This window comes from Mirounga leonina, unplaced genomic scaffold, assembly GCF_011800145.1.
Source record: "Mirounga leonina isolate KUSES-001 unplaced genomic scaffold, KU_Mleo_1.0 Mir_173, whole genome shotgun sequence".
Lineage (NCBI taxonomy): Eukaryota > Metazoa > Chordata > Mammalia > Carnivora > Phocidae > Mirounga > Mirounga leonina.
Genome location: NW_023270447.1, coordinates 60,263,542 through 60,277,510, shown reverse-complemented (window position 1 = coordinate 60,277,510; position 13,969 = coordinate 60,263,542). Strand labels below are relative to the sequence as shown.

At 45.0% G+C, this 13,969-nt stretch overlaps 1 protein-coding gene across 9 annotated transcripts in view; it reads left to right on the top strand.

The window, feature by feature from the left end:
• The window catches only part of ST3GAL3 (ST3 beta-galactoside alpha-2,3-sialyltransferase 3), a 183,484-nt gene that overhangs the window by 74,430 nt on the left and 95,085 nt on the right, over window positions 1–13,969 (top strand). The window contains exon 1 of one of the 9 annotated variants that reach the window (XM_035018782.1): window positions 8,406–8,437. The exons of the other annotated variants lie outside the window; for them this stretch is intronic. The gene's annotated coding sequence lies outside the window, so the exon portion shown is untranslated. Of the gene's footprint in view, window positions 1–8,405; window positions 8,438–13,969 lie in introns of those variants that run through there. 9 annotated transcript variants of the gene reach the window in all.

The window sequence follows — 13,969 nt, the reverse complement described above, 5'->3', positions numbered from 1 at the left end:
AGTAGGACAAGAAAAAGGAACAATGAGAATACAGATTGGAAAGGAAGGAGCAAAACTGACCCTTCTTGTAGGTGACATGATTGCCTCCATAGAAAATCTCAAGGAATCTACAAAAAAAAACCCCTCCTAGAACTAATAATCGAGTTTAGCAAGATGATGGGATATAAGGTCAAAACATAAAAGATTAATTATATTTCTATATACTAGCAATGAATAATTAACAATTTAAAAAAATTAACAGCAGCCCCTCTCCAAACCAAAATACTTACATGTAAATCTAATGGAATGTGTGTGGGATCTGTGCACTCAAAGTGGTTCCTCTCCCATTTTTTTTTTTTTTAAGATTTTACTTATTTATTTGACAGAGAGAGACACAGCGAGAGAGGGAACACAGCAGGGGGAGTGGGAGAGGGAGAAGCAGGCTTCCCGCTGAGCAGGGAGCCCGATGCGGGGCTCGATCCCAGGACCCTGGGATCACGACCTGAGCGGAAGGCAGACGCTTAACGACTGAGCCACCCAGGCGCCCTCTCCCATTTTTTTGTCCCCGTCCCCCCAAGTGTTCAAGCCACAGACCTGGCAACCACTTTGATTGTTGCCCCTCCTCTCTCCCTTTCTCACTTTTTCTGTATTCACAGTGTGTCCTTGTCCAGCCTTTTTCTAGCAGCTCTGTCCAAGGTACCATCTTCTCTCCCCTGGGTAAGGAAACATCTACTGGTGTCTCTGCTTATTTGTCACCTCCTGGTAGTCCATTCTTCACACTGTAGCCAGAGTGATTTTTTAAAATGTAAGTCAGATCATACCTTGTTCCCGCTGAAAGCTCTCCATTGACTTCATGGTGCACTTAAAATAAAATCCAAACTCCATGACCTACAGAATCCGACTTGCTGTCTCCCACTCTGGTTTCTCTGGAATCATCTCAACACTTGTGTGTTAGTCCATTTTGTCCCTCACTGCCCTCAAGCCACATTGGCCTTCCTGAGAGTCCGTGAATAGGCCAGGCCTCTTCCTGAGTCAGGGCCTTTGTGCTCAGTGTCTCTTCATCCTAGAATGCTTCACTCCTGCTTCCTGTGACAATCCCAGGTCTGTGTTCAGATATGCTCTCTGCAGGAAGGCCTTCTTGGACCATTGCACCTAAAGTAGTCCATTCTCTTGACAGCCAGTCCTTCTCTAAGAAGGTATGTCTTTATTTCTTAGCACTTATCCTTCCTTCAAATTATCTGCTGTTTACTTGCTTATTGTCAGTCTCTCCCAGTAGAATTTGGCTGGGGACCTTGCCTGTCTTGTTTATCACTGTGTCCCTGGAACTTAGAGAACAGTAGCTGGCATATAATAGGTGCTCAGTGAATATTTGTTGAATAAAGAGTAGAAAAATAGAAATGGTGATGTCCATCATGCAATGGGTACTTAAGGATTACATAAAAAAATGGCACATGCATATGGTGGAATACTGTATAGCCATTAAAAATGATGATGTAGACAACCCCAGTGCAGCTCTTCCTACCCACAGGTCCTATGTCTGTGCCTTAATAAAACTACCTTTTTTGCACTGAAAAAATAAAGATAAAAAAATTAAAATGATGATGTAATTTTATTTTTATTGACACAGAAGACATTGAGGATATTGTTGAGTGAGCAAAACAGGAACAAAGAGCATGTATATTGAGGCCATGAGTAAGTAAACTTATATATGCACATTTACACATGTATTTATGGAAAGAGAGATTTCTGGGAAGATTTTCACCAAAATGTTTACAGCAATTAACTTTAGATAATGGGAATTTCAAATGATTCTTAACTTCATTCTTTAAAAATCCAAATAAAAAAAACTTATTTTATGGTTAATAAATAGCATGTGTTAATCCTACAGCTGGGAAAAAAGAAAATTAATTTTTTTGGAGACAGGGACTCTGTCTTATTTTTTTTTTTTTAAGATTTTATTTATTTATCTGAGAGAGAGAATGGGAGACAGAGAGCATGAGAGGGGAAGGGTCAGAGGGAGAAGCCGACCCCCCGCTGAGCAGGGAGCCCGATGTGGGACTCGATCCCGGGACTCCAGGATCATGACCTGAGCCGAAGGCAGTCGCCTAACCAACTGAGCCACCCAGGCCCCCAACTCTGTCTTATTTTATATAATAATTGCTTGGTAATTATTTGTACTTATCTGCCCTACGAGGTGGTAAGCTCCATGAAGTTTAAGATACCAACTGCAGAGTGAGCCACTTTTGCTATGTCTTGTCCCAACTGCTCTTTTGTCATGTCATCTGCCAAAATTCTCCTGCAGCTTCGTGCAAGATGCCCTGGCATGGTCTGGACTGGACACACTTGCTAGAATAGAATTGAATTCCCTGCATGCCCTCCTCAGGGCATGGCTATTTTCCCAGGACAGAGGAGAAATAGGGGCATGACGCGTTTGCCACACTGGCTGGGCTGGGGCTCCAGCCTCCCAGTGAGGTTCCACTTTCCGTTGGCCCCAGGTGTGTCACGCTGGAGAAGAGCTATGCTGTGCTGGGACGGAGGGTACCAAGTCACAGGGGACCACAACTTACCAGGAGCTTCTTGCGAGCCCTCTCCCCTCCCCCACACCAGTGTGCACCCATTTAAGATTGGATTTCAGTTTGTGAACTTCTGAGTTATTTTACTGGGTCACTTAATTTAGTCTAGGTCAGTGCATTTTTCTGTGTTTATTTTATAATATTGCTTTTCCTATTTTAGTTTGTCTTTGATTAATTGATCCTCCATTATGATTTATTTCCCTGACTTGAGATGATGTGGGAGCTGTTTGCATTTTGGCCAGCCCCTCTGGGCTGTTGCTGATTCCCATGATTCCTGTGGGGGCCTGGCTGGGGCCTTTTGCCATCACCCTGGGGCAGAGGGGTGGCGGTAATAGATAATTGCCCTCCCAGCAGCTACTCTCTTCATATGTGGGTCTGCAGTTCTTGTAGCCTCTGAGAGTCAGCGTGGCATAATTTAAAGAAAAGAAGCTTCAGAGTCAGACTTGGGTTGGTTCAGCTGGTCCACTTACTGGTTGGGCATCTTGAACATGTTCTTTCTGCTCTCTAAGCCTCTGTTCCCTCATCTGTAGAATGGAGACAGTGCCTGCCCCGTAGGGGCTTAAGGATTAAATAGAGAGTGTAGGTAAAAATACTGAGAGTAGTGTGAATATGCAGTAGGTGCTCGATAAACAGTCATTCCCCACTTTCTCCCTTCGCCTGCTGTGTCTGACCGTCCATTTGCAACTGTTGCCAGCTTTCTCCTTCGCCCAAGCCATGACCTATATTACTTCTGTTTAATACAGCTTATGACTGTTTTTGGAGACTGTGCAGTGCCATTCCTTCGGAAATGAGAGACCTGTTTCGGTTAAGATAGGTCCTTGTTCCATTTACCCCTCAGCCCTTTGCACTTAGCAATTCATCATAGCTCAGAGACTGGAGCCAAAGATGACCCTTTTAGAGAAGATCTGGCTGCAGAGCTTCTTCCTTAATGTGGTTGGAGTTTTCTTGCCTGTTGGCCTGTCCTGTCTGGTTTGCGTGCATATCCATATCTTTTTTTTTTTTTTTAAGATTTTATTTATTTATTTGACAGAGAGAGACACAGCGAGAGCAGGAACACAAGCAGGGGGAGTGGGAGAGGGAGAAGCAGGCTTCCCGCTGAGCAGGGAGCCCGATGCGGGGCTCGATCCCAGGACCCTGGGATCATGACCTGAGCCAAAGGCAGACGCTTAACGACTGAGCCACCCAGGCACCCGGGGATTTTTTTTTTTTTAAAGATTTTATTTATTTATTTGAGAGAGAATGAGAGACAGAGAGCACGAGAGGGAAGAGGGCAGAGGGAGAAGCAGACCCCCTGCTGAGCAGGGAGCCTGATGCGGGGCTCGATCCCAGGACCCTGGGATCATGACCTGAGCTGAAGGCAGACACTTAACGACTGAGCCACCCAGGCGCCCCATATCCATATCTTTATCCCATAAACTTTATATACCCCAGTAGTGTTCTTCAGACTGTTCCTCTTCATGGGAAATGTTCACCGATGTCATCAGCAGCCATTAGTTACTAAACATCTACTTTGTGCAGATTATAGGGACAGCTGATGGGATTTTGTGGTTGTTCTTTAGAATGAAAAAGGGAAGTGGGTCCCTGGAGACCAAAAATGCCAGTAGCACAGTTGCTTACGGTGCACACCTGTGTTCCAGAAATTCCATTCTGGGGCTCCGTGGCCTAATGATGAGGCTAGAGTAGGATACTTGGCTGGGGGAGGTCTCCCTTCATCCTAGAATAGGATCTCGCTATGTAGTGCGGTGTTTCCAGCTGTTCACACGTGAGAGCAGAGGTTGAGAATGATTCTGTTCGTACACCATGCTAAAATAAACAGGAGGGCACTTAGGGTTATCGAAATCGGGCATTGTGAGAGCATTTATAATCTTCGTTACAGAATTACGAACAAAATGAAATACAAAGTATTATGGAATATATTAAATGTTGAACACAAATAGGCATTTTCAAATTTTTAAGTGAAAAGCTTGAGCTTATTTCAGTGTTCATAATTTTTTGTATCAGGGTTTATGCCTCAGAGGTGGTCAGTTTTCATAAATGTTCCATATATGCTTGAAAAGAAAGTGCATTCTCCGCTTGTTGGGCGTAAGGTACTCTGTATATCAGTTCAAATTTATTCATTGTTCTGTTCAAGTCTTTTGAATTCTCACGGATTCTGTGAGCCTGGTTTTTCAGTGGTTCTTGTGTTTCCCATTATGATGACAGGAGACTCGTATATTTCTCCTTGTAATTTTGTTAATTTTGTCTTACAGAGAGAGAGGTTTCATCACCAGGTGCATACACACTTTAGTGTATAGTCCCCTTTTGTTTATGTCCAGTGTCTGAACCTTCTAGGAGTTTGCATGAGCTCAGAACACCGACTTGGTCCTTTGGAACGGCAGTGGAAGAGTTAATGGTTAATTTCAAAGGCTGTAGCCATCTGAAAAAGCACTGCGCGCATTCATGGGTCTGACGTGGTACAGGTGTGGGAGAAGAGCAGCGATTTGCATTATCCGTGCCACTTCCCACCTGGAGCCAGGCAGAGGACACACGTGTGCTCTTTGGTCGGGGATTTTTATAATGCTGACCTTTGCTAAGGTCCAGAAGCTAAGGCAGGAAGCCCAAACCACCAGACTAAACATTTCTCCTTCACTGAATAGCTGTGGGCTTGCTGCTTTGACACCTGAGGAGAGAGCACCTTCAGGCCCGGGGAGGGGGGGGGTTGCTGCAAATGCACATCAGCCTACGTTGTGCGCAGCTGACTTGCGAGTCCCAGGGTCTTCTGTGCTTACCACAGATTTGGCATCAGTGGACAGCCGGTGAGACCCAGGCTTTACTGCCAGCTTCCCCAGATGCAGATCAACCCTGAAGAGTCGGTACACTCACAACAGCATTTCTGTTGTCTAAGCTGCATTCACATGCAACTTCAGAAACACATTTGTATACAGTGAGATATTCTGGGATCTACAGCCTTGCCCGCACCTGATAGTAAGAAACTCTGCTCCTGTGTCCCAGAGTGTTATGCCTCTGCCTCCCTGGTTGCTTTCTATTCTAGTTTACATTTCCTAAAGATTAGACTTCAGCTTTCCTGCTAGTCTGGGAACTCCATGAGGAACAGGGCACAGATCAGACCACCAGTAACCAGCTCCTGAATGTGAGAGTGCAGTGCTGGTCAGGTCCGATCTCTGGCTGCGCTGGACATGGGGTTAGTCACTCAGGAGCCTCAGGAAGTCTTTGTGGAGAAAGTTAAGTTTTAGGCTTTTATAAATGACAGGAGGGAATTGCCTGGGCAAATGTGGAGTCCTCAAAAGGGAACCCCAACGTAAAAGCCAGGAACGGAAATGGGGGAGGAGTGCCTAAGAAGAGCCAGGGCAGGTGACTGTGACGTAATCATCCGGGTGGGCTGGGAGCGCTGTAGAAGGTGGCCGGGCTAGTGACAGGGAGCTTCAGCTGCTGCCACCATTGGTGCACAGTTCCTGGTGCCCCCTGCAGCAAGGGGTGGAAGGACACAGAGAATCCAGGTCTTAGGGCTACTCATTAGGCTCTCTTGGTCATCTGGTCACTCCTTTCATTCTTCCATTTGTTTAGCACATTGATGGAATACCAACCTCTGTGCCAGGCCCTATACAAGATATATCTATAGTTAGGATTGTTTAATTGCAAGCAACAGAAACGGAACTCGGCTAACTTAAAGAAAAAGGAATTTACTGGAAGGTCATGGGTACCCATAGAACCAAATTAAATGTCATACCGCTGGCCCTCAGAAAGAACATGAAGGGCAGTGCCAGGAATCTAGATTACAACAAACAGTCCATTCCTTCACCCTGTTTTACTCCCTGGCGCCACTCTGCTTAAGAGGGAAAGAGTCCAACTAACTAACCTAGCTTTTGTCAAGTGCCTCTGCTCTGGGCAGGCAAATCCTGTTGACAGTCTCACCACTTGCCTGTAGGAGAAGAAGGGCAGTTCCTTAAAAGAAATTCAAGGGGCTTGTTTCCAAAGGAGGACAGAAGTGCCAAGAGGACAAATGATTGTTAATGCTCTAACACTGTGTTAGAGGAGCATGAAAGAGGGGGCACAACCTAGGCAGGAGGGTCAATGCATGCTCTTCTGAAAGAGTAGATTTGCACTAGGGTCTAAAGGATAAGCGGGAATTAACCAAGTAAAGAGGACACATTTCAGACAGAAAAACACTGCTTCTAAGAAAAAGTCTTATATTGAAACAGCTTGTGGCTTATTCAAGGAACGGAAAGAAGGCCGGAATGGCCTGAGCAGAGAGCACAGTGGGGAAGACAGTGCAGTTGGAGATGGAAAGGTAGGTAAGGGCCAAGCCAAGAAGGTCCTTGTAGTGCTGCTGAAGTACCTGTTAGATTTTGCTTTGACAACTGTATCTTGAAGGATGAGTGGGTGTTTGCCAAGTCAGCAGGGTGAGTGAGGGCATTGCAAATAGAGGAAACATTGTCTGCAATAGCTCTCAGGCAGAAAGGCTGCCCAAAGGGGAGTGGCGGAAGGCGAGGCCGGGAGGACAGGTACAGAGAGATGAAGAGTTTGCCGCACGGCCTGAGCAACAGTGCCCATCCAGGAAAAGCAGTGACTGCAACGTAGGGAGGAGGATCTGTATTTAGAAATGAGAGAGGGTGCACCAAACGTGTCTTTCTTGGAGGACTGAATGGTAATGGTACTAGCAAACAAAACAAAAAATAGGGCTGGGGGACAGGGTGCAGATAAGTCTGATTTGCGGCATTTCGAGTTTGAGGTGACCATGGGTCACTTAGGAACAATGTGTAGAGAATAACCCAATGTGGAAAGGGGTTGGGAATAATGTTTTAAGTGAAGGGAAAAGCATGTACGAAGGCCGGCCTAGAGATGTCAAAGATACTTTGGAGGAAAATAAAGTAGCTCAGTCTGGCCAGAGCATAGAATTTGGCAGGGGCAGAGTGGGGGTGGTGCGGGCACTCCAAGAGTAAGGTTGGAATGGTCGCTATAGATCAGATCCTGATGGACCTTATGAACCAAGAGACTGAGATTCGTTCTTAGAACAATAGAGGGCATTCAGAGGTTTTAGGCAGTTATTTTTTAAAAATATTTTTTATTTTTTTTTTAAGATTTTATTATTTATTTATTTGACAGAGAGACACAGTGAGAGAGGGAACACAAGCAGGGGGAGTGGGAGAGGGAGAGGCAGGCTTCCTGCGGAGCAGGGAGCCCGATGCGGGGCTCGATCCCAGGACCCTGGGATCATGACCTGAGCCGAAGGCAGACGCTTAATGACTGAGCCACCCAGGCGCCCCTTTATTTACTTATTTGACAGAGAGAGAGAGAGAGGGAGAGAGGGAACACAAGCAGGGGGAGTGGGAGAGGGAGAAGCAGGCTTCCCACTGAGCAGGGAGCCCGATGCGGGGCTTGATCCCAGGACCCTGGGATCATGACCCGAGCCAAAGACAGACGCTTAACAACTGAGCCACCCAGGCGCCCTGGCAGTTATTTTTTTTTAAAGATTTTATTTATTTATTTGACAGAGAGGGGCATATTAAGCAGATATGACATGACCATATTTGTCCTATAGAAAGATAGCTCTGGTCACATCAGGAAGAATCTGTTAAGACAGGAAGCAGGTAATCCAAATGAGAGGTGAAGCTGGCTTCTTAGTCAAGGATAGTAAAAACGGACAAAAGTAAGTGGGTTTGAGATCCATTTAGAAGATGAAATTAAAAGAACATGGTAATTCATGCACCCCAATGTTTATAGCGGCATTATCTACAATAGCCAAATTATGGAAATAGCCCAGGTGTCCATCAACAGATGAATGGATAAAGAAGACGTGGTATATATACAATGGAATACTACTCAGCCATAAAAAGGATGAAAGCTTGCCATTTGCAAGGACGTGGATGGAGCAAGAGAGTGTTATGGTAAGTGAAATAAGTCAGAGAAAGACAAATACCATATGATTTCCTTTATGTGTGGAATTTAAGAAACAAAACAAATGAGCCAAGGGGAAAAAAGAGAGAGAGAGGCAAACCAAGAAACAGACTCTTAACTACAGAGAACAAACTGGTTATCAGTGGGGAGGTGGGTGGGGATGGGGGAAATAGGTGACGGGGATTGAGGAGTGTGCTTGTTGTGTTGAGCACTGGGTGATATAAGTGTTGAATCACTAAATTGTACACCTGAAACTGATATTACACTGTATGTTAACTAACTGGAATTTAAAAACTTTTAAAAAAAGGACATGGTAATTAAATAAGAAGGAAATAGGAATCAAGGAATTCTCTCAGGTTTCAAGCTCGGCAACTGGATGAATAGTGGTACCATTCATTAAGGCAGGGACTACAGGAGAAGAACCAGGTTCTGCACGTGTGAGAGTGGTGAAAGAGAAATCTGTGTGGGGCAGCCTGAATTTCAGGTGTCTGTAGGAAGCAGATATGTCCAGCAGACAGCTGGGTATACAAGTCTGGACCTCAGGAGAGGAAAAGCTCAGACTGAAGACTGAGACTAAAGTCCACTTTGCTCTGATCTTAACCCTACAAAGCTTAAAAGCAAGCCTTGAAAGGATCAAACTTTTAAGTAACTTAACTGCATCTCAAAAATAACTAAGGAATGCACAGGGCGCCTGGGTGGCTCAGTTGGTTAAGCGACTGCCTTCGGCTCAGGTCATGATCCTGGAGTCCCGGGATCGAGTCCCGCATCGGGCTCCCTGCTCAGCAGGGAGTCTGCTTCTCCCTCTCCCTCTGCCTACTTGTGTTTTCTCTCTATCTCTCTGTCAAATAAATAAATAAAATCTTTAAAAAAAAAAAGAATTAGTAGGCAGAGACATTGAAACATATTCCCTATCTTCAAGAAGGTAGAAGAAAACAGAATATTATGGGAAGATATATAAGATATAAAAAAAGAAATTTAGAGATGAAAAATAGTGTTTGAGATGAAAACTATACTGAACCGAAAGCAGTTAGACACTGCAGAAGGTAAGAGTGGTGAACTAGAAGATATTTCAATAGGAATTATCTAGAACAAAATACAGAGAGCAAAATTACTGGGAAAAAAATGAATAGAGCATCAGTGAGTGGTAGAATGTCCAGCGGCCTAATACTTGTGTCATTGGAACCCCCCTGAAAAGAGGGGAGAGCAAAAAAATTTTTGAAGAAATAATGGCCAGAAATTTTTCAGATTTGGTTAAAACCATAAACCGATAGATCCAAGAAAATGGATCTATCCATTTTCACTGATATCACATATCAGTGAACCCCAAACACAAGAAAGGTGATGAAAACAGCACCACAGCACATCATCCGTACTCCCCCCTCGTGTCTGCCAGAAGTTGGCATTTGAGAGGAAAGCCTCCCCTTGAGAGCTGCAGGAAAAGCGAGGTCTCACACGGCAGAGCCAGGCTTCAGGGCTGCTGGGAAGCAGAGGGAGGTGAGCCAGAGGGCATTATGAGAATGATTTTAGGAGATTGGTGAGGGGAGGAAAAATCCCACAGCGGAATGAGGATGAGAGGAAAAAAGTCCACTGCCCATTTCAACCGTGGCCCATTTCAGGTAGTCTGTGGCCGTACCTATTGTATCCAGGAGATTCAGCCAGCTCTGAGTTTTCCAAAGACTTCCTCCCGTTCCCGAGAGCCTGCATTTGTTCAGGACAGCACATTCCTTCTTCTGGTAAATGCTCCTAACCACACGTGTCATGTGGGAATCATGATTTTTTATAATCCTTGTCTCCTGTCACGGTGATGAGAGCAGGCGTGAGGAACGGATGCACACCAGGCCCTTTCCTGGGAGTTTTGCCATTAGGAGCAGAGAGATGGAGTCTCTGTCCATTTTCAGAGGCAAAGCTGAAGATGTGTGCCTGAAAGTTGCTGGCAGCATGTTTTCTGACAGGAAGGAAGCCGGTCGGGGAGAGTAATGGCTCAGGGAGGCCCAGTGGTGTTCTAGTCACTTTCTGTGGTCCCTGAAGCCCTCTGCACCCTGGCCCTTTCCACACTTCGATTGTGTGAACCGTTAAATTGCCCTTTTTGCCTAAATTAGTACAACCAGTATATTGAACATTCAAGACACATCAGGGAATAATCAAAGCCGGATTCATTTTGTCTCCCCGTGTCCCCTTAAAGTGTTTTCAGTGTGGGAGGTCCAGAGAATTTTTTGATACCGCTGAGGTAATAAAAATCCCATGGTCACATGGAGTCACCAATTCCAAAATTAGAGTATCCAGCCTTATGTAATAGCCATAGCTTTCAATTCATTCAAAGCTACAGTGACCTCCCCTCCCTGCACTCAGGGCTTCGTACCAGCAGGTGCCTGACCCTGGGAAGGGGATGTGCCCTGCTTGGCCTTCTCCTTGCAGTCCTCCCCAGATGCTGCCTGCAGTTTCTGACCTCTCTGGAATTGGTGGGGAAGGGAGAGAGAGAATGGGAGCAGAAAAGCCCTAAGATGCCATTAGCACTGTCTCAGCTGTTGAGTGTTTAAAGCTAACGTTTGTGGGGTGCTCTGGTAGGCATTTGAAGACCCCCTCCAACGGGGGACCTCTGCTGTGCAGTTCCCCTGATGGGGACAATGCACTCACCAGAACCTTGTCATTCCTTCTGCAGCTCCTGGGACTCGGTGTCTGCCCCACTGCTCTCTGCTGCGGCCCTGGCCACCCTCTGGACAGGTGTTTTGGAAGGGACCTAAAACAAACCCACACCAGCTCATTCACACATCCTTTTCTACAACAAATTCTAGGGGTGCAGGCCAGTTCTAGTGCATCTCTCCTTCCATCCAGCCCAACTCGTGTCCTTTACACTGGTCAGGTGGAAGTCAGGCACCCAAAGTCCACCACGTTCCTCACTCTTTAAGGGTCAAAGTGAAACTTCCCTCACCAGGCGGGAGGGAGAGACAAGTACTACCCATCCTGCCCCTTAAGTGAGATGGAGTCCATAGCACTGCTGTCTCCAGGGAAGCTGTTCAAATCCTCCCTCCTTAATTGCTCAGAGCCAGTTACTTTTATAACTGATGTAGGGAGGGCCTTTCGAATTACGTAACAAGCTTTCAGATATTTCCCTTGAAAATTTACATCTCAGTCTAGAACCTCACTTTAGTGTCTGGAAGTTATCATCCCAGAGGCTTGGCTGAAATACTGTTTCTTAGAGAGAGTGAGCGAGTGAGCGAGCAATGGGGGAGGGGGGCAGAGGGAGACAGAGAATCCTAAGCAGGCTCCACGCCCAGTGCAGAGCCTGACTCAGAGCAGGATCTCACGACCCTGAGATCACAACCCAAGCCGAAATCAAGGGTCAGACACTTCACCCACTGAGCCACCCAGGCACCCCTGAAATACTCTTTTTAGCATCGTGTTAGACTAATTTGATCTGGATATATGACCATCGTGACCAAATAATCCGGGTAATAACAGTCAGCAAATATTTATGGAGCATCTACTGTGTGCAGCCACGAAAGAGAAATGCGTCCAGTCCTCATGGGCTGCCAGCCTAGGACAGAGTTTATAGACCCTGAGCCCCCTGGCTGAATCCTGCCCATGGACGTATTTTGGGTAATTCTCATGATCTTTACGTTTTTCTTGAATCTGTTGCTAATAGTTACACATTGAGAAGATTTACCTTCAAAGATCCAGATTCTTGGCTTAAAAAAAAAAAGTCAGAATGTGGCAACGCTGGGCCTGCATCACTGCCTGCCTTTGTTAGCTGGCGCCGGTGGATGCTCCCCCTTCGGCAAGGCATGGAGTCTCCAGATGGGCTCCACTCCCTCTTGGCTCTGTGACCCAAAGGCAATGTCAGTTGCCATTTATCATTGTTGGGCTCACGCCGTTACCTTTCCTTAAATTACAGAGTAAAATGAAATACCTCTGGTACTCACGTCTCTTAAGGGAGAAAACAACAGTCCAAGAGAGCCATCAAGGGAATTTCTTTAGAAATGCAAAGTGTTCTTATCTATTTAATATGCAATTAGTATATGCATGTGTAAAACAAAACTTAAGATGCCACTGGAAAATAATCCATAGATATATCATTATGGCCACTGTACAAAAATGCATGGTGAAAAAAAGACATTTCAACAGGATTTGTTTTTAATGCAACTAAAATCAGTAGTATGAGTTACTATGGGAGAGTATCACATTCCCCCTCCTTCCCTCATTTGTGTTATGTCCTTGCGTGGTCCTGACATCTGAGTTTGCAACAAGGGGAAAATGTTCTCTGGTGTCTCTGGAAGGAACCAGCCAAAGCGTGGATTCATTGTATGTCCAAGGGCATCCTAGCTCGGGTCCGAGGAGCAGTAGCAGACTAGTTGCCCCAAGGTTATGAGCACATGGGGGAAAAGCAACAGATGTGGGCAAGTTAATGAGATTTTCTTTTTTTATGGAATGATAAATAGGATTGCTGGAAGAGTATTAACCTTTGAAACTAACCCTTCTTGCAAATTTTGTTTTCAGTTTATTTTTAAAATTGAAACCTTTTTTTTCTTACTGACTTTTATAGGTTCCTGACATATTAAGCAAAGTCTCCCATCCATTTATCTGAGTTAGAGCAAAAGCAGAATTATTTTGAGGAAAGGCTTTGACCGCCCAAGAGTATTCTCCTGGGAGGCAAGCTTCTGTTGGGCTGTGTGTCCTAGCTGGTATCTTCAATTTTAAGAAGAGGAATTACTCTCTCACTGCAGCTCTGCTGCTTAAGAAAGAGTTCAAATCTGGGCTTTACTCGGCCTTGCAGAATGGCTCCTGCGAGGTACTTGTCAGGATGTGTAACTTCCTTCTCTTGGCCCATCGTGGCTTATTAAAGCCTGAGTTCCTCAAAAGCCTTGCTACATGGTCTTTTCCATTAGTTGTTTGGTCTTGGTATTCTGTTTTATCCTCAGGTGAAGCCAGCCCGACTGAGAACTGCATTCATAGGCTGCCTTATTTTGATGTAGTCACTCTTTACACACACACACACACACACACACACACACACTTTGCAATCCTTGAACAAAGATATAAGAAATAATCTTATGACACTTCTCAAGTCTTAGTAGCAGGAATAGCTGTGATTCTGCTGGTTTATTTTATGAACACTGGAAACCATTTTATCAGGGCTTCGCATTTAGCTTTAGCTGTGAGAAATTTTGGGGGTAAATCTATAATCTTCCTCCAGCGAGCACATAGGACCTTATAGGTCATCCGGTTTTGGTATTCTTATCCTGGCTGTATTTTATTATTTTTCTTATGCTTATTTCCCCCTTTGGTCCCAGATACCTTCTTTTTAAAAATCTTGTACTTCATACAACTTTGTAAAACCGCTTCAGCTTCATTTTAGAATGAGGAAAGATGTAAAGAACTTAACCTATTCATGATTTATCATTTGTCGTAAACACCTTACAACTTATTTTCAGACTTCATTTTTAGTTTCCTCCTCTTTATGTAATCAGAACTGTCAGCTTTTTGTGGTTGTCATGAAGAGGATGGGTTCATTGCCATGGATTTGA